The following is a 26,709-nucleotide window of genomic DNA, read 5'->3' on the forward strand; positions in this document are numbered from 1 at the left end:
TGATATTTATGTAACAGTCCATCCAGGACTTCCCTGGTCCAGTGGTTAAGAATCCACCTGCTGACGCAGGGGACACAGGTTTGATCCCTGGTCTTGGAGAATCCCACATGTCTCAAAGCAACTGAGCCTGTGTGCCACAACTACTGAGCCTGCTTTCTAGAGTCCATGAACCACAACTACTAACCCCAAACACCAAAGCTACTGAAGCCCGTGCACCTAGATCTGGTGCTTCACAACAAGAGAAGCTACCACAGTGTAAAGCGTACATACTGCAATGAAGAGTATCCCCTGTTCTCTGAAACTAGAGAAAGCCTGTGCACAGCAATGTAGACCCAGTGCAGCCCCCCAAAAATGAATAAATCTTATTTATTCATTTTTGGGGCTGCACACGGGGAGGGAGGTGGGAGGGGGGTTCAGGATGGGGAACACGTGTACACCCGTGGCAGATTCATGTTGATGTATGGCAAAACCAATACAATACTGTAAAGTAATTAGCCTCCAATTAAAATAAACAAATTTATATTAAAAAAAAAGAAAAGACTATCCAATAGCACATGAATACACACTCTTTTCAAGTGCACATGGAACATTCTCCAGGACTGATCACATGCTGGGCCACAAGGTGAGCCTTGGTAAATTTAAGAAAATTGAAATCATATCAAGCAACTTTTCTGATCATAATGCTATGAGATTAAAAATCAGCTACAAAGAAAAAAACTATAAAAAACACAAACACGTTGAGGATAAACAATATACTATTAAACAACCAATGGATCACTGAAGAAACCAAAGAGAAAATAAAAAAATACTTGGAGACAAATGAAAATGAAAACATGGCAATCCAAAACCTATAGGACACACCAAAAGCAGGTCTAAGAGGGAAGTTTATAGCAATACAATATTACCTCAGGAAACAAGAAAAAAAAATCACAAAAAATAACCTAACCATATACCTAAAACAACCAGAGAAAGAGCAACAAACAACCCGAAGTTAGTAGATGGAAAGAAATCATACAGATCGGAGAAGAAATAAATGCAATATAAGCGAAGAAAACAATATAAAAGATCGATGAAACTAAAAGCTGGTTCTTTGAAAATAAAAAATTGATAACCCATTAGCCAGCTTCATCATAAAAAAAGAGGGCTCAAAACAGTAAAATTAGAAATTAAAAAGAAGTTACAATGAATACCACAGAAATACAAAGGATCATAAAGAGACTATTACAAGCAACTATATGCCAATAAAATGGACAACCTGGGAGAAATGATCAAATTCTTAGAAAGGGACAATTTCCCAAGACTGAACCAAAAAGAAACAGAAAAAAAATGAACAAACCAATCACAAGTAATAAAATTGAAACTGTGATTAAAAACTCTCAACAAGCAAACATCCAGGACCAGATGGCTTCACAGTAAAATTCTATCAAACATTTAGAGAAGAGTTAACACTTATCCTTTTGAAACTATTCCAATGCACAGGTAAGAATACTCACAAACTCATTCTATGAGGTCACCATCACCCTGATATCAAAATCAGCCAAAGGTACCACACACAAAAAATTTCAGGCCAATGCCACTGATGAATATTGATGTAAAAATCCTCAACAAAATGCTAGCAATACAAATCTAACAGTAGACCAAAAGGATCATACACCATGATCAAGTAAGATTTATTCCGGGGATGCAAGGATTTTTCAATATCCTCAAATTAATCAGTGTGATACATCAACAAAGTGAAGAATAAAAACCATATGATCATCTCAATAGATGCAAAAAACACTTTTGAGTGCATCAAGGCTGTATCTTGTCACCCTGCTTTTTTAACTTATATGCAGAATATATCATGAAAAATGCCAGCCTGGATGAAGCACAAGCTGGAATCAAGATTTCTGGGAGAAATATCAATAACCTCAGATATGCAGATGACACCACCCTTATGGCAGAAAATGAAGAAGAACTAAAGAGCCTCTTGATGAAAGTGAAAGAGGAGAGTGAAAAAGTTGGCTTCAAGCTCAACATTCAGAAAACTAATTTCATGGTATCTGGTCCCATCATTTCATGGCAGATACATGGGGAAACAATGGAAGCAGTGACAGACTTTATTTTGGGGGGCTCCAAAATCACTGCAGATGGTGACTGCAGCCATGAAATTAAAAGATGCTTGTTCCTTGGGGGAAAAAAGCTATGACAAACCTAAACAGCATATTAAAAAACAGACACATTACTTTGTCAAAAAAGGTCCATCTAGTCAAAGCTAGATGGATGTGAGAGTTGGACTATAAAGAAAGCTTAGCACCGAAGAATTGTTGCTTTTGAACTGTGGTGTTGGAGAAGACTATTGAGAGTCCCTTGGATTTCAAGGAGATTCAACCAGTCCATCCTAAAGGAAATCAGTCCTGGGTGTTCATTGGAAGGACTGATGCTGAGGCTCCAATACTTTGGCCACCTGATGCGAAGAGCTGACTCATTTGAAAAGACCCTGATGCTGGGAAAGATTGGAGGCAGGAGGAGAAGGGGACAACAAGATGAGATGGTTGGATGGCATCACCGATTCAATGGACATGAGTTTGAGCAAGCTCCAAGAGCTGGTGATGGACAGGGAAGCTTGGCATGCTGCAGTCCATGGGGTCACAAAGTCGGACATGACTGAGTGACTGAACTGAACACCGATTTATAATTTAAAAAAATTCTCCAGAAAGTGGACATACAGGGAACCTGTGTACATGCTAAGTTGCTTCAGTTATGTCCGACTCTTTGTGACCCTATGGACTGTATGTAGCCCCCCAGGATCCTCTGTCCATGCAATTCTCAAGGCAAGAATACTGGAGTGGGTTCCCATGCTCTTCTCCAAGGGATCTTCTCAACCCAGGGATTGAACCCATGGCTCCTGTGGCTCCTGCAGTGCAGGCAGGCTGTTTACCACCAGAGAAGCCCAGAGGCACCTCCTCAACATAATAAAGGCCATGTCTGACAAATCTACAGCTAACATTATTTTCAATTGTGAAAAGCTGAAAGTATTTCCTCTAAAATGAAGAACAAGACAAGGATATCCACTCTCACCACTTTTATTCAACATAGTTTTGGAAGTTCTAGCTCTGGGAATCATAGAAGAAAAAGAAATAAAAGGAACTCAAATTGTAAAGAAGTAAAACTGATAGTGTTTGCAGATGATATGATACTATAGATATAGATAGAAAATCCTAAAGATACTACCTACTAGAGCTCATCAATGAATTAGGTAAAGTTGTATGATACAAAACTATTAAGACGAAATCTGTTGCATTTCTGGCTAGTAAAGTAATGCTCAAAATTCTCCAAGCCAGGCTTCAGCAATATGTGAACCGTGAACTTTCAGATGTTCAAGCTGGTTTTAGAAAAGGCAGAGGAGCCAGAGATCAAATTGCCAACATCCGTTGGATCATCGAAAAAGCAAGAGAGTTCTAGAAAAACATCTATTTCTGCTTTATTGACTATGCCAAAGCCTTTGACTGTGTGGATCACAAGAAACTGTGGAAAATTCTGAAAGAGATGGGAATACCAGACCACCTGACCTGCCTCTTAAGAAACCTATATGCAGGTCAGGAAGCAACAGTTAGAACTGGACATGGAACAACAGACTGGTTCCAAATAGGAAAAGGAATATGTCAAGGCTATATATTGTCACCCTGCTTATTTAACTTATATGCAGAGTACATCATGAGAAATGCTGGGCTGGAAGAAGCACAAGCTGGAATCAAGATTGCCGGGAGAAATATCAATAACCTCAGATATGCAGATGACACCACCCTTATGGCAGAAAGTGAAGAGGAACTAAAAAGCCTCTTGATGAAAGTGAAAGAGGAGAGTGAAAATGTTGGCTTAAAGCTCAACATTCAGAAAACTAAGATCATGGCATCTGGTCCCATCATTTCATGGCAGATACATGGGGAAACAATGGAAGCAGTGACAGACTTTATTTTGGGGGGCTCCAAAATCACTGCAGATGGTGACTGCAGCCATGAAATTAAAAGACACTTACACCTTGGAAGGAAAGTTATGACCAACCTAGATAGCATATTAAAAAGTAGAGACATCACTTTGCCCACAAAGGTCTGTCTAGTCAAGGCTATGGTTTTTCCAGTGATCATGTATGGATGTGAGAGTTGGATTGTGAAGAAAGCCGAGCGCCGAAGAATTGATGCGTTTAAACTGTGGTGTTGGAGAAGACTCTTGAGAGTCCCTTGGACTGCAAGGAGATCCAACCAGTCCATCCTAAAGGAGATCAGCCCTGGGTGTCCTTTGGAAGGAATGATGCTAAAGCTGAAACTCCAGTACTTTGGCCACCTCATGCGAAGAGTTGACTCATTGGAAAAGACCCTGATGCTGGGAGGGATTGGGGGCAGGAGGAGAAGGGGACGACAGAGGATGGGATGGCTGGATGGCATTGCCGACCCGATGGACATGAGTTTGAGTAAAATCTGGGAGTTGGTGGTGGACAGGGAGGCCTGGTGTGCTGCAATTCATGGGGTCACAAAGAGTCGGACACGACTGAATGACTGAACTGAACTGATATACTAACATTGAAAGATCAAAAAGAGAAATTAAGGGAATAATCCCATTTAACTTCACATAAAAAATAATACAGTATCTAGGAATAAACCTATCTATAGGGACAAAAGACCTGTACTCTGAAAACTAAGATGCTGATTAAAAATACTGAAGATGACATAAACAGATGGAAAGATATACCATGTTTTTGTATTGGAAGAAGCAATATTCTGAAAATGACTGTATTACCCAAAGTAATCTGTAGATAAAATGCAAACACTATCAAATTACCAGTGCCATTTTTCATAGAATTAGAGCAAAAAATCTTGAAATTTGTATGGAGACACAAAAGACCCCCCAAATAGCCAAAGCAATCTTGAGAAAGAAAAATGGAGCTAGAGGAATCAGCCTCCCTGACTTCAGACTATTCTACAAGGTTACAGTCATCAAGAGTATGATATTGGCACAAAAACAGAAATATAGATAAATAAGAAAGCATAGAAATAAACCCACACATATATGGCCAATTAATTTATGACAAAGGAGTAAATAGCACTGGGAAAACATGTAAAAATTAAATTAGAATATTCTTTAACACCATACACAGAAATAAACTCAAAATGAATTAAAGACCTAAATGTAAGGCCAGATACTATAAAGCTTTTAAGAGGATAACATAGGCAGAACATTCTTTGACATAAATTGCAGCAATATCTTTTCCAAGCCATCTCCTAGAGTGATGGAAATAAAATAAAAAATAAACAAATGGGACCTAAGTAAACTCAAACGTTTTTGCACAGAGAAACCATAAACAAGATGAAAAAACCTACAGAATGGGAGAAATATTTGCAAACAATGCAACTGACAAAGGATTAATCTCCAAAATTTATAAACAGCTCAGTATCAGGGAAAAAAAGGGAAAGAAACCAAGCACCCAATCAAAAATGAGCAGAAGATCTAAACAGACATTTCTCCAAAGAAGGCATACAGATGGCCAACAAACAAATGAAAAAATGCTCAACATTCCTCATTATTAGAGAAATGCAAATCAAAACTACAGTGAGGTGTCACGTCACACCAGTCAGAATAGCTATCATGGAAAAAAAAAATCTATTAACAGAAACTATGAATCCTGGAAAGGATATGAAGAAAAGGGAGCCCTCTTCCACTGTTGGTGGGAATGTAAACTGATACAGCCACTATGGAGAATAGTATGGTGGTTCCTTAAGAAACCATTAATAAAACTCCCACTTGTGTGTTAGTCGCTCAGTTATGTCCAACTCTTTGCGACCCCACAGGGTGTAGCCCACCAGGTTCCTCTGTCCATGGAATTCTCCAGGCAAGAATACTGGAGTGGGTAGCCATTCCCTTCTCCAAGGGATGCTCTGAACCCAGGGATAGAACCTGGGTCTCCCACATGGCAGGCAGATTCTTTACCATCTAAGCCACCAGGGAAGTCCCATATTTACCATATGTCCCAGCAATCCCACTACCAGACATATACCCTGAGAAAATCATAATTCAAAAGCACCATGTACCTCAGTGTTCACTGCAGCACTATTTACAGCAGCTAGGACATGGAAGCAACTTAAATGCCCATCAACAGATAACTGGATAAAGAAGATGGGGTACATATATACAAAGGAATCTTAGCATAAAAAGGAATGAAAGTGGGTCATTCATAGTGATGTGGATGAACCTAGAGTCTGTCATACAGAGTGAAGTTTGAAAGAGAAAAACATCATATATTAATGCATATAGATATGGAATCTAGAAAAATGGCACTGATGAACCTCTTTGCAGGGGAAGAATAGAGAGGCAGATGTAGTTAACAGACTTGTGGACATGGGGATCAGGGAAGGAGAGGGGGGGATGAAATGAGTGAGTATCACTGACATATGTACACTACCATGTGTAAAATAAATAGTTAATGGGAAGCTGCTATACAGCACAGGGAGCTCAGCTCAGTGCTCTGTGATGGTCTAGAAGGGTGGGATGGGGCCTCAAGAGGGAGAGGATATATGTATACTTATAGCTGATTTTCAGTGCTGTACAGCAGAAACTAACACAACATTGTAAAGCAGATATACTCCAATTTAAAAATAAAATTAAAAACTGCATATTTTAGTTTCTAAGTATGTGAGTCTTTTTGTGACTATTCTTATTGTTAATTTGAAGTTAAGTGACTTAATGATCAGAGAGGTTTTTTTGCTTGTTTTATATAATGTTGGGGTGAAATGCTCAAGACTTCTTTTGGCTTTAAATATTCAGCATGCTTTGGAAATAATTTATAATAATGTTTAAAACTTGGTCAAAATATTTATCTGGGTCCATGGAGGGTTCTCGATGCATATTTTAGATCAAGCTTTACATTTTGATTCAAATACTTTATGTGTGGATTCATTTTTATTATCTTCAGGTATCAGTTTCTTAGAGTCTTGTTAAATATCCTGATATGGTGGTCGATTTTACTTCATATTCTATTAAGATTTTCTGTATGTTCTTATTTAAGAGAAGGGGGCTATTAGCTCAATGTCACAGTACTGAAGCTGAAATAGATCATTTGTTCCTTCAAAAACTACAGAAATGAAAACCTTATTAAGCCCATAGAAATCATGAATTCTATTAGGTAAATAGGTAGAACTTAGCATTTGATCCTGAACCTTGATTGTTACAGTGAGAAAGGATCTTAGAGATGATGAGATTTCTAGTTATATGTTAACTGCTATGGGCTGAATTATTGCTCCCTCAAATGAACAACAGATGCAAACCCTGGCTCTTTCCCTTATTTTAATATGGATGTTGACACAAACATTTTCCTTGGGAACAATAACAACAAAAACAAAAAACAACTTGTTATTAATTTAAAAGAATCATAAACTTTCAGTCAGTTCAGTCGCTCAGTCGTGTCTGACTCTTTGCGACCCCATGGACTGCAGCATACCAGGCCTCCCTGTCCATCACCAACTCCCAGCATTTACTCAAACTCATGTCCATTGAGTCAGTGATGCCATTCAACCATCTCATCCTCTGTCATCTGTCATCATAGAATTCAGATGGCATTTTTACTGAGTAAGAGATTTTTCCTGTATTCTAGTTCACAGCTTTAAATAAATACTACTTAATTCCTATTTAAAAATTTTATCAGACTCATCTAATGAACAAACACCACATGAAAAGTGCCTTCACTCATCTTTTTATCAAGTAATTTTGCCTAAGAAATTCTATTTATTTGATGTTCTGCTAGGATGTAAATATACACAAATATACACATGTATATAATTTTTATCTCTATGTATATTCAATATTCCTAAACTATATCCTCAAGTCAAAGTCTCAAATATTTGGTTGAAGACTTCATAGCTTCACCATTTGTATATGTTACTTGAAATTATATTTTTCAAAGAAGTTTTGTCTCTGAAGGGAAGAATCAAAGAAATAATGACAAAAGGAACAGAAATTATTTTATAGATTGAATTGAAAAATTAAAAAATATTCCTGTTGTATCATTCACCTTCAAAAAGTATTTTTCAAGTGTTTCCCTACCAGAAGTACAGATGGCCTTTGCCGTTTAGAATCCTCATCCCTGTTAGAAGAAGCCAATTAATATCATATCCCTATACTTCTAATCAAGGCTGCCTTATTAGTGCTCTGTTGAATGAACTGTTGCTGATTAACCGAAAATTAGTCAGTGAAACTAATGATTTTCCCTTCAGACCCAGTGGGCCCATAAAATGTTCGTCAGAATTAAGGACAGTTAATTATGGTGTATGATTTGCCAGTAGACTGAACTTACTGAGTCAGTATGAGGAGCCCAGGTTGGGGAGGTGGGTGATACGATGCAGACTGGCAGATCTCTCTTCCACGGTTTGCTGTTTTCCTCTTAGCTTCCTGTCTCTTCTAGGCATTTCCAGGAGATGGTGTCTGGCAGCTCTTTCACTCAGTTTACAAGACAATCTCCCAAGTGTATCCTACAAGGACAGTATAGTGAACATTTGTGAAAAGAATGCTCTTCTAAACTGTTGGTCACTGAGCTCCCAACAGAATGAAGAGAAGGTTGGGGCACATTTTTTTAAGAGCAATAAGGAGAATCCTCAACTTAATAAGACAAAACAGTAGATATACAGTGAAATGCCAAAGACAGAAAATCCCAACATAACTATCTGTCAGTTCAGCCACTCAGTCGTGTAGACTCTTTGCGACCCCATGGACTACAGCAGCCCAGGCTTCCCTGTCCATCACCAACTCCCAGAGGTTGCTCAAATTCATGTCCATCAAGTTGGTGATGCCACCCAACTATCTCATCATCTGTCGTCTCCTTCTCCTTCTGCCTTCAATCTTTCCCAGCATCAGTGTCTTTTCCAATGAGTCAGTTCTTTGCATTAGTTTGGCCAAAGTATTGGAGCTTCAGCATCAGTCCTTCCAATGAATATTCAGAATTGATTTCCTTTAGGATGGACTGGTTGGATCTCCTTGCAGTCCAAGGGACTCTCAAGAGTCTTCTTCAACACCATAGTTCAAAAGCATCAATTCTTCGGTGCTCAGCTTGCTTTATGGCTTTCTTTATACTGACTATAAGATACTGGAATTCAGGATATCTCTTTCTTTAGATCTCAAACTACAGCTTCATACATGGTATTGTTGGTAGTTATGTCATTTTGGTACTTCAGTTGTTAAACCCATTAAATAGAATTTAAGATGGATTTGCCTTTTAATATAACATGAGGATGGGCAAATGTAAAGTATTTCTATTTTAATTTGTTTTTATTTTTTAAAAAAATTTATTGGGGTACAATTGATATACAAAGTGTTAGTTTAAGGTGTGCAGCAAACCAAATCTGTAATACAAATACATAAATCCACTCTTTTTTAGATTTTTTTCCCATGTAGGACATACAGAGTATTGAGTAGAGTTTCCTGTGCTATACAGTAGGTCCTTATTAGTTATCTATTTTATATATGGTAGTGTATACATGTCAATCCCAATCTCCCAATTTATCCCTACCATCCTTATCCGTCAGTAGCCATAAGTTTATTTTCTACATCTATAACTCTATTTCAGTTTTCATTTATAGCCCTTTTTTGGATTATACATATAAGCAATATCATATGTCTTTCTCTGACTGACTTCACTCAATACGAGGCTCTCTAGGTTCATGCGTGTTCTATTTTGATCTGTTTATCACATGCCAGAGTCAAGATTGCCTAGCACTTTTTTACATATGCTACTAATGTACATGGTTAAACAAGAGGGAGAAATAATTCATATAAGTCTAAACAGTGTTTTATTAAAGGAACCTTAGTAGTCTTCCATTATTATTTACTGAACTTGCCTTTTCTAGATATAGATGACCCTAGGGCCATACTGCAGAGCAGGCAATGGCACCCCACTCCAGTACTCTTGCCTGGAACATCCCATGGACGGAGGAGCCTGGTAGGCTGCAGTCCATGGGGTCTCTAGGAGTTGGACATGACTGAGCGACTTCCCTTTCACTTTCCACTTTAATGCATTGGAGAATGAAATGGCAACCGACTCCAGTGTTCTTGCCTGGAGAATCCCAGGGACGGGGGAGCCTGGTGGGCTGCCATCTATGGGGTCTCACAGAGTCGGACACGACTGACGTGACTTAGCAGTAGCAGGGCCATACTGAAGCATTTCTAGGACACCATCTCCCTTCATTTTATATTTTAGTTCTGCATCTTATAATAAAAGAGACTGTCTACTTATAGGTGTAAGAGTGTGACAACAGACTCCTATTTTGAGCTGAGGAATTATTAAATGAAATTTCTCCACTTGTTCAAGTATCACTGGTGAGAGAAAAACTCAACAACAACAACAAAATGTTTGTTTTTTTTTTCTTCCTTTTTAAAAGATTTCTTCACACAAGGAACATGGAAGCTCAGAATTGGTTGCAGGTGTGAGTGAACCAGAAATTAGGTGAATCAAAAAAATAATTTCAAGAGACCCTTAAACGTGATGTCTTTAATGATATGCTGAGATAATTACTCAGACTGTGTAATGAACAGAGGCACTCAGGATTTTAAAAAAATAGACTAATTTGCTGAAATATTTACTTCAGGTTTTACCATGGTACATGTTGTGAGGCATGAATGAATGGCTGAATTAATCAGGATTTCAGTCAACCTAGCTTGGTTCAAGCCCTGGCTTCACCATCTTCACTGTCTAGTTTGGTTGAGTCACAGATCTTGTCTGTGTCAGATGAAAGCACTGGCCAAAACCTGTGGGGTCTGGTGTGGCCAAATGTGCTTGACAAGAAGTTGAGGCAAAACACTGCTGTCTAGTTTTCCTTCTTGCCCCAGCTCTCCAAGATACGATTTTACACTCTGGCCTTGTTTGTCAACTAATCTTAGCATAGATATTCAATGATCAGGTATCATCTGTACCTTCAGACCTTCATGTAACTTTCTTTTAAACAACCATTACGTAGCAGAAACTGACCTTTCTACAGCTAAATAAATTAGTTTTGGCTAACAAGGTTTAAAATGACAGTGGATGAAGACAGCGAGGATGATTTCATAGTCTTTCCCCTCTCTTATTCCTTCGTGCAGAAACAGCTGTCTTGGCAGTAGCTTTAAAGTAACCCCATCCCTTTCTTCTTATTTAGCAAGAATGATTGCAAATTGACTTTGGGCACACCTTTAAAAGCTGGTAATTCCTAAAAGATCCTTCTATTTTGAAAGAAAATTCTGTTTGTATTATGTTTGAGTTCTGTGCACTGTTCCTAGAGGAATACTTAAAAAAAAAAGTTGGAGGAGTTCAAGAGTGGCAACTAAAATGATCAAGGGGCTTCCACAGCATATTGGAGTCAAAGAAAATTCTTCAAAAGAATCATCAGATCTATAGATTCCTCCACACTTTGAGTTTTTAAAGTGAACACTCATACCTTAAAATTACTTCCTGCAGAGGGTTTTCACATGTACAATTTTTCAACAGCCTTGAGAAAGATATCAGGGTAAGTATTATCTGAATTTTAGAGATAAAAACATAGATGTCTGAGAGATATTATAACTTATTCAAACTCTGGTGGCCATTGATAACGTAAAGAATCCAGCCTTGGGATCTGATCTCATACTTGTTCTACTCTTCCAAATTGAGTGAACTAACATATCCCCCTTCATATCATCCTTTGCTAGAGGATGTCAGAGAGGATTTAAGGGGTTGATCAGAGATTAGCAAGCTATGACCTATGGGCCAAAAATGCTTGGCACCTGTTTGTTAATAAAGTTTTATTGGAACACACAGTCTTTTATGTGTTATCTATGTCTGGTTTTCTACTACAATGATAGAGCTGGGCAGTTTTAACAGAAGACTGTATGGCCTTCAAAGCCTAAAATATTTACTATCTGGCCTTTTACAGAAGTTTGCCAACTCCAGACCTGAGTAATCACAGATAGTGTCATTCCCTGAAAAGTAATTAAGGAACAAGCAATGGAGAGTGGGCTGTCCTGTTTCTTTCTATGGATCTGACACTTCACGAGCTGTTACTATTTCAGAGAGAAAGAGGGTTTTTTTTTAGGTACTTAAGGAATTGGTTTGGCCCGAATGTTTATTCAAGTTTTTACATAATATATTACATAAAAACCTGAATGAACATTTTGGCCAACCAAATAACAGGAAGTATAAAGAGGGAACTGTAAGAGAATCTGGCAAAATTACACGGAGCCCTTCAGAAAGGCCAAAGAATCGATCCTTTTGAACTGTGGTGCTGGAGAAGACTCTTGAGAGTCCCTTGGACAGCAAGGAGATCAAACCAGTCCATCCTAAAGGAAATCAATTCTGAATATTCATTGGAAGGACTGATGCTGAAGGTGAAACTCCAATACTTTGGCCATCTGATGCAAAGAGCTGACTCATTGGAAAAGACCCCGATGCTGGGAAAGATTGAAGGCAGAAGGAGAAGAGGGCGACAGAGGATGAGATGGTTGTATGGCATCACCACTCAATGGACATGACTTTGAGTAAACTCTGGGAGATGGTGAAGGACAGAGGAGCTTGGAATGCTGCAGTCATGGAGTTGCAAAGGGTTGGACACGACTTGGCAACTGAACGACAGAAACTTCAGAAGGTGAATTATATTTAGTAGAGTTATTCTACAATCAATTAAGGGAATGAGAGGTAGAACTGCATGAGGTAAAGGTATGGGGCAAACTCTGGTAAGACAGTGGAGGACAGGGAAGCCTGGCATGCTGAAGTTCATGGGGTCACAAAGACTCAGAGACACGACTTAGTGACTGAACTACAATAGCAAGATATGAACTGGGATGGCACATTGAGAAATGTTTGTCATAAGCTGATTGGTACCTTTTATAATACAAAGTAAATTTCGTAATGCCAATCAAATTCCAAACTTAAATTAAAAAAAATCATTTAAATTATTAGAGTTTATTTTTCTTTGCTTTTAGCAAAGAAAAAACTAGCAGGTTTTCTTTCTTACGTGAGTAAATCCTGAATCTTGGGACATGGATTCAGGTTAAGCAGATGTTAGCACAAATTACTGTGTGTCAGCTATTATAAAAACAAAATTCTAATATCTCATTTTTGAGATTTATGGAGGTGACTTTCCTTTTCTTTGGAGATGATGAATGTGTGCCGACTGGTGCCGCTGTTTAATTATAGATGGCTAGTTGTGAGGAATGTGAAGATGATCTCAGCCATTTAAACCTCAAGGCAATCTCCTGGTGTGACCTAAAAGGTGTTCATTTTATTTATGTAGCTATTTTACCTACTCACCCAGATTTCTGTTGCACTTAGAAATTCCCAAATGAAGTACCTACAGTTATTTTGTAAAGGGTTTGAAATAATATTCCCTTCCTTCTCATTCTCAATCCCAGGAAATTTTTGCTTAAAGGTGCATTTGGGAAATAGTGCATGGAAAGCATCATGGTATGGGGCAAACAGAACAGACTTTAGACTCGGGCATTCTTGGAAGGCCCTTGGAAAGGTCACCATGTGTTCAGGGAACTTCCAATGGCTGACCATGCCTGGATAGCAGAGTGGATGCTAAGTGTGGGCAGCGGCATGTCTGCAGAGGTGATTGGGAGCCTGATACTGAAGAATGCTGGGTTCCATGCTAAAGAGTAAGGGTAGTTATCGAGGTAATATGGAACCACTGAAGGGTTCTAGGACAAAAATGTAACACAAATTTACAATATATAAAAATACTCTGGCAGGGTAGATGATGGACCAAAATGGAGAAAGTGAGGGCACAGGGAGATTTGAGGGGCTGGCGTTGGCACTGAGGTTTTCCAGGAATGATGAAGTCTAAAGTTGGGAGTATGTGAGTGCAGGAGATTGAATTGTTTAGGATATACTTGTGTGGCTTAACTGATATAATTTAACTGTAAAAGGGATGAGGGAAGGGCCAGTTTTAGGGGCTGAGTTGACTGTAATAGGAAAGATAAAGAGAACAAGGGTTAATGCCTATCTGACATACTAATTATGTCCAGAATCGAGGTCTGCCAAGCAAAGTGTTCTTGTGATTTGTCATACAATAGAAGAAGATTTAAAAAAAATAAGGAAACAAAGCAAAATTTGGATGATAATGACAAATGATGGCAAGAGAGAAGATTCATCTATAAAGATAATACTCATAGTCACAAATACAGATGCCAAGTGCCAGCAAGAAAAGCTGAGACTGCATTGTCTTCAAGGGGGTTGGTCTCTCTCTCTAGACAACTTTACCTATATAGAGCTTCCATGTGTGAAAATAATATATGTCTGGATTCCCCATTAACTTAAGACCCTCAGACAAAGGTTTTAGCACACATTTAGGAGGTGATTACCAGCAGCAAGTAGAGGAGTGGGAAAGAAAATTGAAAGCAGCCAATACAGGATGTGTTCATGAGTGACAACCACTATGGGAAACTGGGGGTTCAATCTTACTGAGGACCTCTGGGAGACAGTATAGAACATGCCTCAGCATCACCCTGCCTGAGCAGCAAAGAAGGTGTTTATTCACCAATTCTAGTTTGTTACTGCTTCATGGTCCCTGCTGGCTCAGTTAGTAAAGAACCCGCCTGCAATGCAGGAGACCCAGATTCAATGCACGGGTCGTGAAATGGCAACCCACTAGAGAAGGAAATAGCAACCCACTCCAGTGTTCTTGCCTGGAGTATCCCAGGGACGGGGGAGCCTGGTGGGCTGCTGTCTATGGGGTCGCACAGAGTCAGACACGACTGAAGCGACTTAGCAGCAGCAGCAGCAGCAACACATAATAAGAAATATGCATTTGTTAGTGTTAATATTAAGCTTGTATACTTGTCTTCTGGGTGAAGAGCAAATTGTCATAGGTTATGAAATATGACTGCTATAAATCACAAAGGAAGTGTACTGGAGTATTCCTTTTAAAGACTTTAAACCTTCAAAAGAATTGACTTAGAAAAAGGATTCTTTTGCATTCCAGAGGCAAAACTAAGACCAATGGTAGAAGTTTCAGTTCTGACACAAGGAAGAAGTTTTAGTCACTGCAGCTGTCAAACAATGAAGGCTTTGAAGTCAGGCGTTTGCTGACATGGGAATATAACTGACTGGATGATTGCATATTAGTGCTGCTGGAGAGGGAGTTTGTGCATCCGAGAAAAGGTATAAATAAATGATCTTTCAGATTTTTCTAATGTAGAAAGACACTGATTTCACATGTTGTCTCTCAACTCTCTTTCCAGTCTTCTAGCTTACTGTTTCCTCATGCAAATCCTCTGCCCTCGACACACAAGCATACTCATGAACACTCAAGTTTTATGCTTTCTTACCATTTGTGTCTTTTGTCATTCTCTCCACACTGAATGCCATTTTCTTAACAGAATAGGGCAAGCATTTGAAAAGTATAAATCTTATTAAAAGTTATAGAGCTCATGACGTTGTCCAGCAGAAACTAATACCATATTGTAAAGCATCACATTCCAATAAAAATATAAAAAAAAGAAAACAAACACTAAAACGTGACTCAGCTGAAAAAAATGACACTGCCAAAATAATCCAAATTAGAAAAAAAACTAAGCAATAATTATAATTTAAAGTTATAGAGCATATGGCATATTAACGCTTCATTTCTATGTAGAATATAACCAGAACCTACTTTTTTATAGTCATGCTATACTTGGTCTTGAAATATTTATATGAATATATAGGAAGGCTGAAGAGACAAATTACCTCCCCAACCCATATATACCCATCATGCAGAAAGGAGTAAATCAGCTTTTCTAAGCTAACTTATATTTGAGGTAATAAAAATATCTCTAGCCCTTCAGATTTTAATTTATATTCCAATTTTCCTCTGAAAATATTTATACTTCAACCCTGAAATTAAAGTAAATGAAAGGGTGCCTTTATATAATGTTTCATAAAAATATATCTATTAGTACTTTCAAAGAATGAGTTCTGGGGGAAAGAAAGGAATGAGCTGCTAGCCATTAATTGGTTCATAAGTTTCACATATTTTTGGTTAGAATGCTTTATTTAAAGCAGAATTGACTAGGAAAGGTTGTATGAAGATTCTGAGCTGTTTTAATTGAGGAAGTGGTGGGAGAAGAAACTGCCCGAAAGACCAGTAGGGAATGCTGTGCCAATGAAGAGGACAATCCTTGCCCTGGTAATCAGGACCATTTTCCTGGCCCAAAGGCAGCACAAGCTTGCTCTCGGAGATATATTTGCAAGGGAAAATGTGAAGTTTGGGGTGTTTATATGAGCTAAATAAGCATTTGTAACAGGCTCTGTGGATTATATTAAATACTATCCCTTTCTGACATAACTTGAGAATCTATATTGACTTCTCCATGTGGGTTTTAAAAGCCCCAAATTATGTCTTGCCATCTTTATTTCCTGGGCTTCTCTGGTGGCTCAGTGATAAAGAATCTGCCTGCCAAAGCAGGAGATGTGTGTTTGATCCCTGGGTTAGGAAAATCCCCTGGAGGAGGAAATGGCAATCCACTCCAGTTTTCTTGCCTGGGAAATCCTATGAACAGAGGAGCCTGGCAGGCTACAGTCCATGGGGTCTCAAAGAGTCAGATATGACTTAGCTTTTGGAGAGGACCTTTATTTCCTGGTGTCTTATATAAAATTGTCTTTTTCCAATTTTTCATTACATAGAAATTTTGGCATTCCTGGGGGGAAAAGTATTAATACTAAAATATGTGCTTTCCTATCAAAAGTAATAAAAATAAACCACGGATCTTTCCTTTTTTCCATAAAATTCCAAGAAGAGAAACATTTAGAAAATATAGACTGTGATTGAAGGATTCTACTGAGCATATATGATAAAAAAAATCAAATAATACTTGAGCAAGAATATGTTGTTTTGAGACCATTGTCGGGAAACAATCTTTCTGTGATTTCAGGGTGAAAAAGATGAGTTGCCATGGTTTCTTGCTCTGCTCAAATTGAGTTACATTTGGCCACATTAATATTTGTAGTTATCTTTCCATTACTCATGAAATACCACAAACACTCAGCAATAATTGCAACTGCTTTTTTATGAGCATACATCTCCCCTGACAAGTTTTATGAATTCACATATGTTCTTAGAATCTTTTTATGATGCATTAATATTATGAAATATTATGAAATAAATATTGTGAAAGCGCAAGCTTTCAGTATATTCACTGAAATGCTCCTTTTCTACAGCCCATTACCCCCCATTGCACCTCAAATTGCTTACCTGGATGATTCATTAAAAATAATCTAGGTAAATTCCCTGGTGGTGCAGTGGATAAGAATCTGCCTGCCAATGCAGGGGACACAAGTTCGACCCCTGGTTTGGGAGCATTCCACATGCCGTGGAGAAGCTGGGCCTGGACACCAGAACTATGAGCCCATGCTCCATAGCCCATGCTCCTTAACAAGGGAAGCCACAGCAATGAGAAACCCACTCACTGCAACTAGAGAGTAGACCCCACTCTTGCAACTAGAGAAAGCGTGCATGCAGCAAGGAAAACCCAGTGCAGTCAAAAATAAATAAATAAACACAAAAACATTACATATAGCACCGTTTACATGTCAAAAAATAATTTAGATATGCAGATGACTATGCATGAATGCAGAATGGTCTCAAGGGTATAATATTAGAACCTCTTAATTAACCAAGGACTACCCTGGTGCTTCCACATCTGACTCATAGGATGGGAAGACTCCCCTTAACTCACAACCCACCATGATGTATTTAGCCTGGGACCCTACATAACAGAACTCAACAGGAAAAAAAACATTTGGTTCCATATCAGAACACAACCAACAAACTCTACTCTTTTATCAAAATGATTAAGAAATTTAGTCCATTCTTTAAAATTTGTACATATTTTGTTATATTTCCATAATAATCATTTTCTAGCTGAATTATGAACAAAACTGAGTTGATTCATTATATGAATTTATACAAATAACAATTCAATTATTACCAACATCAAATTCATCTGGTGGTGGTGGCTTACTTGCTGAGTCATGCATGACTCTTTGCCGCTCTGTGGACTATAGCCTGCCAGGCTCCTCTCTCTAAGGGATCTCCAGGCAAGAATACTGGAGTGGGTTGCCATGCCCTCCTCCAGACCAAGTTCATCTTAATTCCTGTCAAATATTAATAGAATTATAGAGGATGAGAATCACAATGAAAAAAAAAAAGCTTAATTTTTAAATTTTTTCCTTCTCATAGCACAACCATTTTTAATGATATTACTGAAGGAAAAAAAATATGGAATTTTTTTCTAGGATCTGGTGAGTTTTTAAAATACACACAAAAATATATATGATTTAATGGGTATGCTTTAAAATACAGTTTTAAAGTATATTTTAGTTTTTGCAATATATCCTCTTAAATACATAATGTGTATTACAAAAAATTTGTTAAAACTTTAAACAGTCAGTATATAGACTTAAATATAATTCACTCAAAAATCATGAGACTGAGATTTCATGCTCAACTTATCAGAACGAGATATTCCAAATAAAAATGGGTAGGCTATATAACTTCTACTCAGTGGTTGTATATATTAAAGATGCTGCTAAGTCGCTTCAGTTGTGTCCGACTCTGTGCGACCCCAGAGACGGCAGCCCACCAGGCTCCCCTGTCCCTGGGATTCTCCAGGCAAGAACACTGGAGTGGGTTGCCATTTCCTTCTCCAATGCATGAAAGTGAAAAATGAAAGTGAAGTCGCTCAGTTGTGTCCAACTCCCAGCGACCCCATGGACTGCAGCCTTCCAGGCTCCTCCATCCATGGGATTTTCCAGGCAAGAGTACTGGAGTGGGGTGCCATTGCCTTCTCCATATATTAAAGATAGTTGTGAAGTAAAACAAAAAACACAGGCTAGAAGGGAAATTGGTTTTTAGTCATTATCTCTAAATCATGACAAATTGGGACAGTCAGATAATTTTAACAGGGTTTCCTTTGGAAACCAGGCATTCAGAGTGTCCTGAGGACTCAGGATAGGGGGTGTACAGATGAGAATAGAAAAGAAGTAGGCACCACTGTAAGACAGTACGATTCATCAGTTCACAACCACACCCTGATAGTCATTACCGGAGCGCTATAGCCATGATTGCTTCAGCCTTATCCTTGTCACTATTGCCCTCAGTGCTAATTTGAACAGATTTTTACCTCTTTAGGATGGAGTGGTGAGCAGGGAACACACTGAATCACTGTGATATGTTATGCTTTCCTAGGAAGGGCCCCAGGGGTCTCACAGGTGAGTGTAATGAATCCTATGAGTGTAATTCACTTTGCATGAACACACACATACACACAGCAGTAATTTAGCATGTTGCAAATTTCTCAACCTGATACAGTTTCCCTTGGTTACTTAGGTTGCCTCTGCTGCTGCTGCTGCTAAGTCGCTTCAGTCGTGTCCGACTCTGTGTGACCCCAGAGACGGAAGCCCACCAGGCTCCCCCGTCCCTGGGATTCTCCAGGCAAGAACACTGGAGTGGGTTGCCATTTCCTTCTCCAATGCATGAAAGTGAAAAGTGAAAGTGAAGTCGCTCAGTAGTGTCCAACTCTTCTCGACCCCATGGACTGCAGCCTTCCAGGCTCCTCCGTCCATGGGATTTTCCAGGCAAGAGTACTGGAGTGGGGTGCCATTGCCTTCTCCTTAGGTTGCCTCTACCTCGTGACAAAGATTTGCAGAAGGTTTGAAGATTTTACACAAAATCCTAGCTCTCCATAGATGTCTCACATTCTAGGGTATATGAAAGGGAAGCCAGAGTAGTTTAGAAAAACTAATTATAAGTTTGGTCAAACCAACAATAAAAATAAATAGCTTCATTTGAGTAATAGACACTTTCAAGACATGACCAGCTGTGGTGTTCTACAAAGTACATCATTGATTAGTCAGATCAAAAGTTATAGCAGGAGAAATCCTCAAATATTTTTTTCACTGGGTCCATATTTACTTACAAATAAAAAACCATGGTATATAGTTCTACCTTTTTTATAGCTTTGTAAATTTAGCTGTCGTCTCTGTCGCTAAGGACCAGGTATACTGCTCAGTTCAGTTCAGTTCAGTCGCTCAGTTGGTTCCAACTCTTTTGTGACTCCATGGACTGCAGCATACCAGGCTTCCCTGTCCATTACCAACTCTTGGAGCTTGGTCAAACTCATGTCCATCGAGTTGGTGATGCCATCCAACCATCTGATCCTCTATTGTATACTGGTATAGCTCGATAAAGCCTAATGCTGGAAATAATTTAAAACCTCAAAATCAGTGTCACCTTACCTATTTCACTTGCCTAATGATTTCCTCGGAGAAGGCAATGGCACCCCACTCCAGTACTCTTGCCTGGAAAATCCCATGGATGGAGGAGCCTGGAAGGCTGCAGTCCATGGGGTCGCTGAGGGTCGGACACGACTGAGCAACTTCACTTTCACTTTTCACTTTCATGCATTGGAGAAGGAAATGGCAACCCACTCCAGTGTTCTTGCCTGGAGAATCCCAGGGACGGGGGAGCCTGGTGGGCTTCCGTCTCTGGGGTCACACAGAGTCGGACACGACTGAAGCGACTTAGCAGCAGCAGCAGCAATGATTTCCTCTCTTTTCATACAACACAAACAGACAAGTATGCACATTACTGGGAAGAAGAAACTCTCCCTATATTTACACAATGGAGTAATTTTTGTCCTTCTAATTAACCAGCATGAGCCAAATGTTTAAAAGGTTTCTTCTGAAACCATGCCTTTAATTAACACCCACATTTTCTAAATTAATGGTCACTGACCTTAACATGAAGGGTGTCTTAAAGACATGTTTCAAATGAAAAAAAAAGAGAGAATTCCATTCAGAGAATCTACTAAGTACCTATGTTTCATAAGTCTTTGGTCATTACTTTTTTCCTAACACTGCATAAAACATCCTAGAATTTGTGAGGTAATGGATAAAGGTCCTATAAACTACCTTGAACATTACGCTCACAACTGTACAGTATCAAAATTAATAGTGATTCATTAACATCATACAGTTTGCAAAACTGATACCATTCCGTCTATCATATAACCTGGATTTCCCTGCAGGAAAACAGTAGCAACTTCAGAATATTCTTAAGACTTTTCTTTTTAAAAATGTAGTCATTATAATCATTAAAGGAACCCAAATGCTGTGGTTTATACTGAAAATCAAAGTAAGGAGTCCCCAGTGGGAAATACTTCACAACGTACTTCAAAGGATTCAATGGAACTGATGTCTTCTTTCTTTAAGAAATCATAACTCTGGGGAGACTCCAAGATAGAAACTAGTCAAATTTTACGATGAGAAAGAAAAGCTGTTCTAACAGATAAAAAAGAACATTGTCTATGATATGTACAGCCAGGGACTTAAAACATCATCTCTGAACTACCAATTTGTGAGGTACATAACTTCATCATCTACAAAGCCCTACTTTTCAACATCTTCTTGTCCATGGTGCTTGAAGGTAAATGCCCTTCTAGGAGCAACCTAGAGCTCTAGCAGCAGACCAGTGATGCCCAGGCTGGCGGTCAGGGTGGGCCAAGTGGCTCACCTTGAAACTTTGGTTCTGTATGTCTGACTCTGCATCTTGAACTCCCTTACTCTGGGTCTTGTACTTCTCTTCTCAATGGTAGACTCCTAATTATGTTCCTTTTTTTTCCCTCCTATGTCAACTTAGATGCTATGCTTCCTATAATTATTTTTCTCCCTATATTTATTTTACATTAACCTGATCATAGAATTTAAGACTTGTTACTGCTCCAGCTTGAAAGAACCAGCACTAAAATTCTAAAGCCCATCTATTCCAATCCTTTTTTCACGCACACCAAAAAACTGGGAGAAAATTGTACCCTAGAGAATGTGGCTTTCTGAAGTTCGCATAGCTCATTAGAGATATAATTCTTTACTATAAAATTTCACATACTGGTGTTCCAATTGTATATTCAAATGTTCTCTTCTAAGTAATGCATTTTAACTGTTATCAGATGAATTAGTCCTATTACAGCAATTTAAACAGAAGAGTGAAAGCTATGTTCCACAACCTTCTTTCATGCATGCTTCCTGTGAATTACAAATGCTTTGGACTCATAAAGCATATACCCCTGAAAGGTGTAAGTGGAGACAAGCTAAACATGTGACAATAACAGAAATGTTCCCCTATGTAATCATCCCTGGATATGCTATTAGGACTGTGTCAACTGAAAATAAACTTCAGAGAGGACCAACTTAGAGGGTCTGAGTGGTGGTGAGCCACGACACAAATTTTAATCTAAGAGAAGTGCAATTTGCGGGCTGGTTTCAACAATTATCAACCTCTTCTGAAGGAGGTGTTCATGAGTAGCTTGAAATGTCAGCAGAAGTCTCCATAAAAATACCACTGAAAAAATAAGCACTAATTTTATGATGGAAGAATAAGTTTTCTTTTTCTAATATGTTCTGGTTTAGAGAACTCAGTGCATTTCCCCTCTTTTCATTTAAGATTAGAAAACTGTAAGTTATCTTCTAGCTGAATGAACCATGAAAAAATTTTATAGACAGTTTATAGATAGGCCATGAGTCACAGATTATTACCATATCTGCCACGAAGTCATATTTAATTCCTAGATTTCTCAAAAGCCTGCTGTAATGCACCTACTGTATAGATTCCTCTAGTCTTTCATGTTACTTCTGCACTGAAAAATCCATAGTTGTGTTAGATTAGGGTTATTTCTTCAGTAATTATTCACACGCTTTTCTTCCTACTTTATAAGAGAAGTACACTTCCATGTCCCACCATTGCTTCACCCAATGTTAAGCTGGCACATCTGACTGTGTGTTACTTCAAGAGTATGACTTAAGAGGCGCTGCTTGCTTTGCTCTCTTCTCTGGGAGGTCTGGCCTCCTCCATCTGAAAAAGAACACGTCCAGTTAGCCCTTTGGAACAAGTATGCCATACAAGTGGACCAAGTCTGAATCAAATTCAAGGCCTGGAACCAAGGCCAGCTGGCTGAGTTCAGCCTGCATCCACCCAACTGCAGCTGAATCACTGAGACATTAATTCTTAATTGTAAGTCACTGAGATTCTGTGGTGGTTAGTATCACTAGCTCACTGATACAACGGTTATTACATATGGTATTCTATTTGGTGCTTTGCAAATCTTTGCTGTTTTCCCATTTGTATATATTTTGCCTTCCTGCCAGACTGGAAGACACTAGTACAGTTTGATACTTGTTTTTACCTTTTTTGGTGCTCCCCACCCCCAAAAGGCACACCACTGTAACTACTCAGTATATTCTAGTGTCAGAAGCCAGGGTTCTCCTTGTACTGCACGCTGGAGTAAGTCTTTACTGTACCACTGACAGCTCTCCACAACAAACGCTGCATTTCAGCAGCTATCTCACAGTATGTTTTAGAAGCACAGAGGCTAAGCAACTCAACAGGATAGTCAGAAGAACTGAGCTGATGGAGAACCCTTCATATGGGGGCACTGCCAGCATTTTAGAACCCTTTTCCATTTATGGGAGAACAACTTTCACACGTAAATGAAAAGGCCATTTTCCCCAAGGCAAAAGAGCTGATTTTAGTAGGACAAGGCCTGAGAAACCCTTTATAGAGAGAGTGTTTTCCCATTGGATTTCTCTATGAATCTGGTATTTAGAGCTACCTCAAGGCTAAGAGCTGATATATTTACTATTACTCTTCACAAAAGGGCACAGATCAAGCAGGGCAGCCGCAAGGTGACCTTTGCTTGTGCTCAGTCCAGCCTTTCCCACACATTTATAGTAAGACACACAGTCCTGGAATTTATTCTGTCTTCCCTGAGGTGGGAAGGTCAAGGATGTATGAGAGAGCTAAAGGAAACTGAGGACGTGTTGAGAGAAAGAGAAACAGGGGAGCTAGTGAGAAGAGGTGGCATTTGCACACAGGTGAGCCCTGTAGGGTCCAGAAGGTAGAGGATCTAAACACAGAGCTGGAGACAGAGCACTGAGTTGGTGTCATACTGTGCGAGTTCCTACCACTATCCCCAAATCTGAACTGAAGTTTCTATTTCCACTTAATCTTCAATGCCTGACCAAAAAGTCAAGGGAAGACAATCTATAGTTACTTACTTTGACAGATAATCTAGTCTTTGCCATTTCCATTGTATATCAACCTCAAATGTTAGGCAATAATATATATACCAACCTATATATGTCCTATATGCCATACACTATTAGTGTTAGGAAAAACTCTTGGGCTAGTTTATTGAGATGAATTTTCTTTATTCATCTAAACTGAGAAGTGTCTTTCATTTCCAAATAACACCAATTCTACCATGGGCTGATGGGCATTTAGAGTTAAAGATTATTACAAAATGTATTAAGGGAGAGGGGAGAGAAGCCACAGCAATTCCCCAACTGTATCTATCAGTGGTAGCAGATGAACACCTAGCCAGTCTATTGAAAAGATTTAACGACATCTCTTTCTTACCTTGAATGCTGGAATCAGTTTGACAGGCTGCTTAAAGCAATGCATGTCTAAGAACAAACTTTCTGAGGCAGGTGAAGTGAGTCTACCTTACAATAACATTTATTAATAGCAAATTAATGACTGTCAAATCTAGGACTCAACAATGACAAAGCTCTGTTGGAACACATCATCTTCTTTCCGTGTGGCATCTTTAGCTTTAAATGTTTGCCTGTTCTGTTCTTTGAAATCCTGATGTGTAAAAATCCTGATATGTCATCTTGGGAGCACTCCTACTTAAGATCCCTGCAACCTGCTTTAAGGAGGGCAGACAGACTGAAGAAGTAAAATAAATAACCTGTTTTTTTTGTGTGTGTGTGTGCTGCTACCACTAATTTACCCAGTGTTAGCGAGATTTTTTTTTTTTCCTTTGCAAAACAGCTAAAAAAAAATTGCACAGATTATCTGGGGCTTGAAACAAAAGTAGGAATAAATACTAAGGAACTTGGATTACAGAAAGGTAAAATTTTAATTTAAAAAAGAAATGAAAACCCTTGGTATACAATAATATTTTAGTTCTTGGCTTTTCACAGTCATTTGTCGTGTTTTACTTGGGACATGATTAAGGGTATAAATGTTCTTTCAGGATATTTTATAGGCTATGGGAAATATTTGCCAATTAACAGATTGTTGCAAAGTCGGTACAGGATTCTTTGAGAATATCTGTACCTTTTCTAGAGGTGTATTATTCTAGAAACACAAACTCTTTCCTTGTCGTTTCTTCCATGGGTACTTGGAATCAGAATTTCTGGAAAAGATGGGCATCACAACTGTTTTTTTATTCGTTTTTTCAAGCTCAGGAATGAGGTGAAGTGTGAAGAATGTTTGTGGCTAGTCTGGAAATCAATGGAAAATGTGTTATGATTTTATGACAAATCAAGTAGCACAGATTTGCTTTGTGTTTGGGAGTTAATCTACACACTCTAAAAATGTTCCAAATCCAGTTAAAGCAACTGAAATACGAGACTTTGCTGGCACCCCCTAGAAAGAACACACTGCTATGTCACACAGCTCTCACAAATGAGTGGGAGAGATCATCTCAAACCTTCAACTGTGTATTTTAAAACACATGCCAACTGCTCTGATTCTTGCCATTAACAACTTCAGAATTAGCTTACAGATGGTAACCTCCAAAAAGCAGTGACTGTTGTATGGGAAACACAGAGAAGAAAGGCAGTTTTTACATTTTTTTCTTCCTTTACAGTGGAACACAAGTGAACTAGGAACCTCAGCACCATGTAGGAAATACAACAATATTCATGGAAATGCATGTCTCACATTAATGTTTGAGAGAGACTGAAAATAAACTTTGAAAGTATAAAAGCTGGAAGCTAGAGTTTTGAAAAATTTCCTTGGCCATTTAAAAATTCATATAAATCAGCACATAGTTTCACCTTGGGGTCCAAAATCTTTTTTTTTTTTTTAATTCTAATGCCTCCCATAATCCTTCCAGATTTCAGACAATGCTACAAAGCTATAGTAATCAAAACAGCATGCTATTAGCACAAAAACAGATATATGGATCAGTGGAACAGAATAGAGAACCCAGGAATAAACCCACACAGTAGTAGTGTTAATTGCTGAGTTGTGTCCAACTCTTTGCAACTGCATGGACTATAGCTCTCCAGGTTCCTCTGTTCATGGGATTCTCTAGGCAAGATTACTGAAATGGGTTGCAGTGCCCTCCTCCAGGGGATCTTTCCAACCCAGGGATTGAACCTGCATCTCTTATGTCTCCTGCATTGGCAGGTGGGTTCTTTACCACTAGTACCACCACCTTTACCACTAAGCCAAAACCCATACACCTACAGTCAATTAATCTTTGAAAAGGAGACAAGAATATACAATGAGTCTCTTCAGCAAGTGGTGTTGGCAAAGTTGGACAACTGCGTGTAAATCAGTGAAGTTAGAACACGCCTTTGGACCATACACAAAAATAAACTCAAAATGGCTTAAAGACTTAAATATAAAACATAGCACCATAAAACTCCTAGAAGAAATCATAGGCAAAACATTCTCTGACATAAATTGTACCAATATTTTCTTAGGTCAGTCTCCCAAGGCAATAGAAATAAAAAACAAAAATAAATAAATGGGACCTAGTTAAACTCATAAGCTTTTGCTTAGCAAAGAAAACCATAAACAAAACAAAAAACCTGTGAACTGGGAGAAAATATTTGCAAGTGATGGGAACGACAGGGCTTAATTTCTAAAATAAACTAAATGTCTCATATAATAACAACAATAAAAAACC

At 38.6% G+C, this 26,709-nt stretch overlaps 1 long non-coding RNA gene across 1 annotated transcript in view; it reads right to left on the reverse strand.

The window, feature by feature from the left end:
- The window catches only part of LOC123331902, a 92,385-nt gene that overhangs the window by 63,254 nt on the left and 2,422 nt on the right, over positions 1-26,709 (reverse strand). Inside the window, exon 2 of the long non-coding RNA XR_006548709.1 lies at positions 8,324-8,498. This is a non-coding gene — a long non-coding RNA (uncharacterized LOC123331902). The remainder of the gene's footprint in view (positions 1-8,323; positions 8,499-26,709) is intronic.

This window comes from Bubalus bubalis, chromosome X, assembly GCF_019923935.1.
Source record: "Bubalus bubalis isolate 160015118507 breed Murrah chromosome X, NDDB_SH_1, whole genome shotgun sequence".
NCBI classification, from domain to species: Eukaryota; Metazoa; Chordata; class Mammalia; order Artiodactyla; family Bovidae; genus Bubalus; species Bubalus bubalis.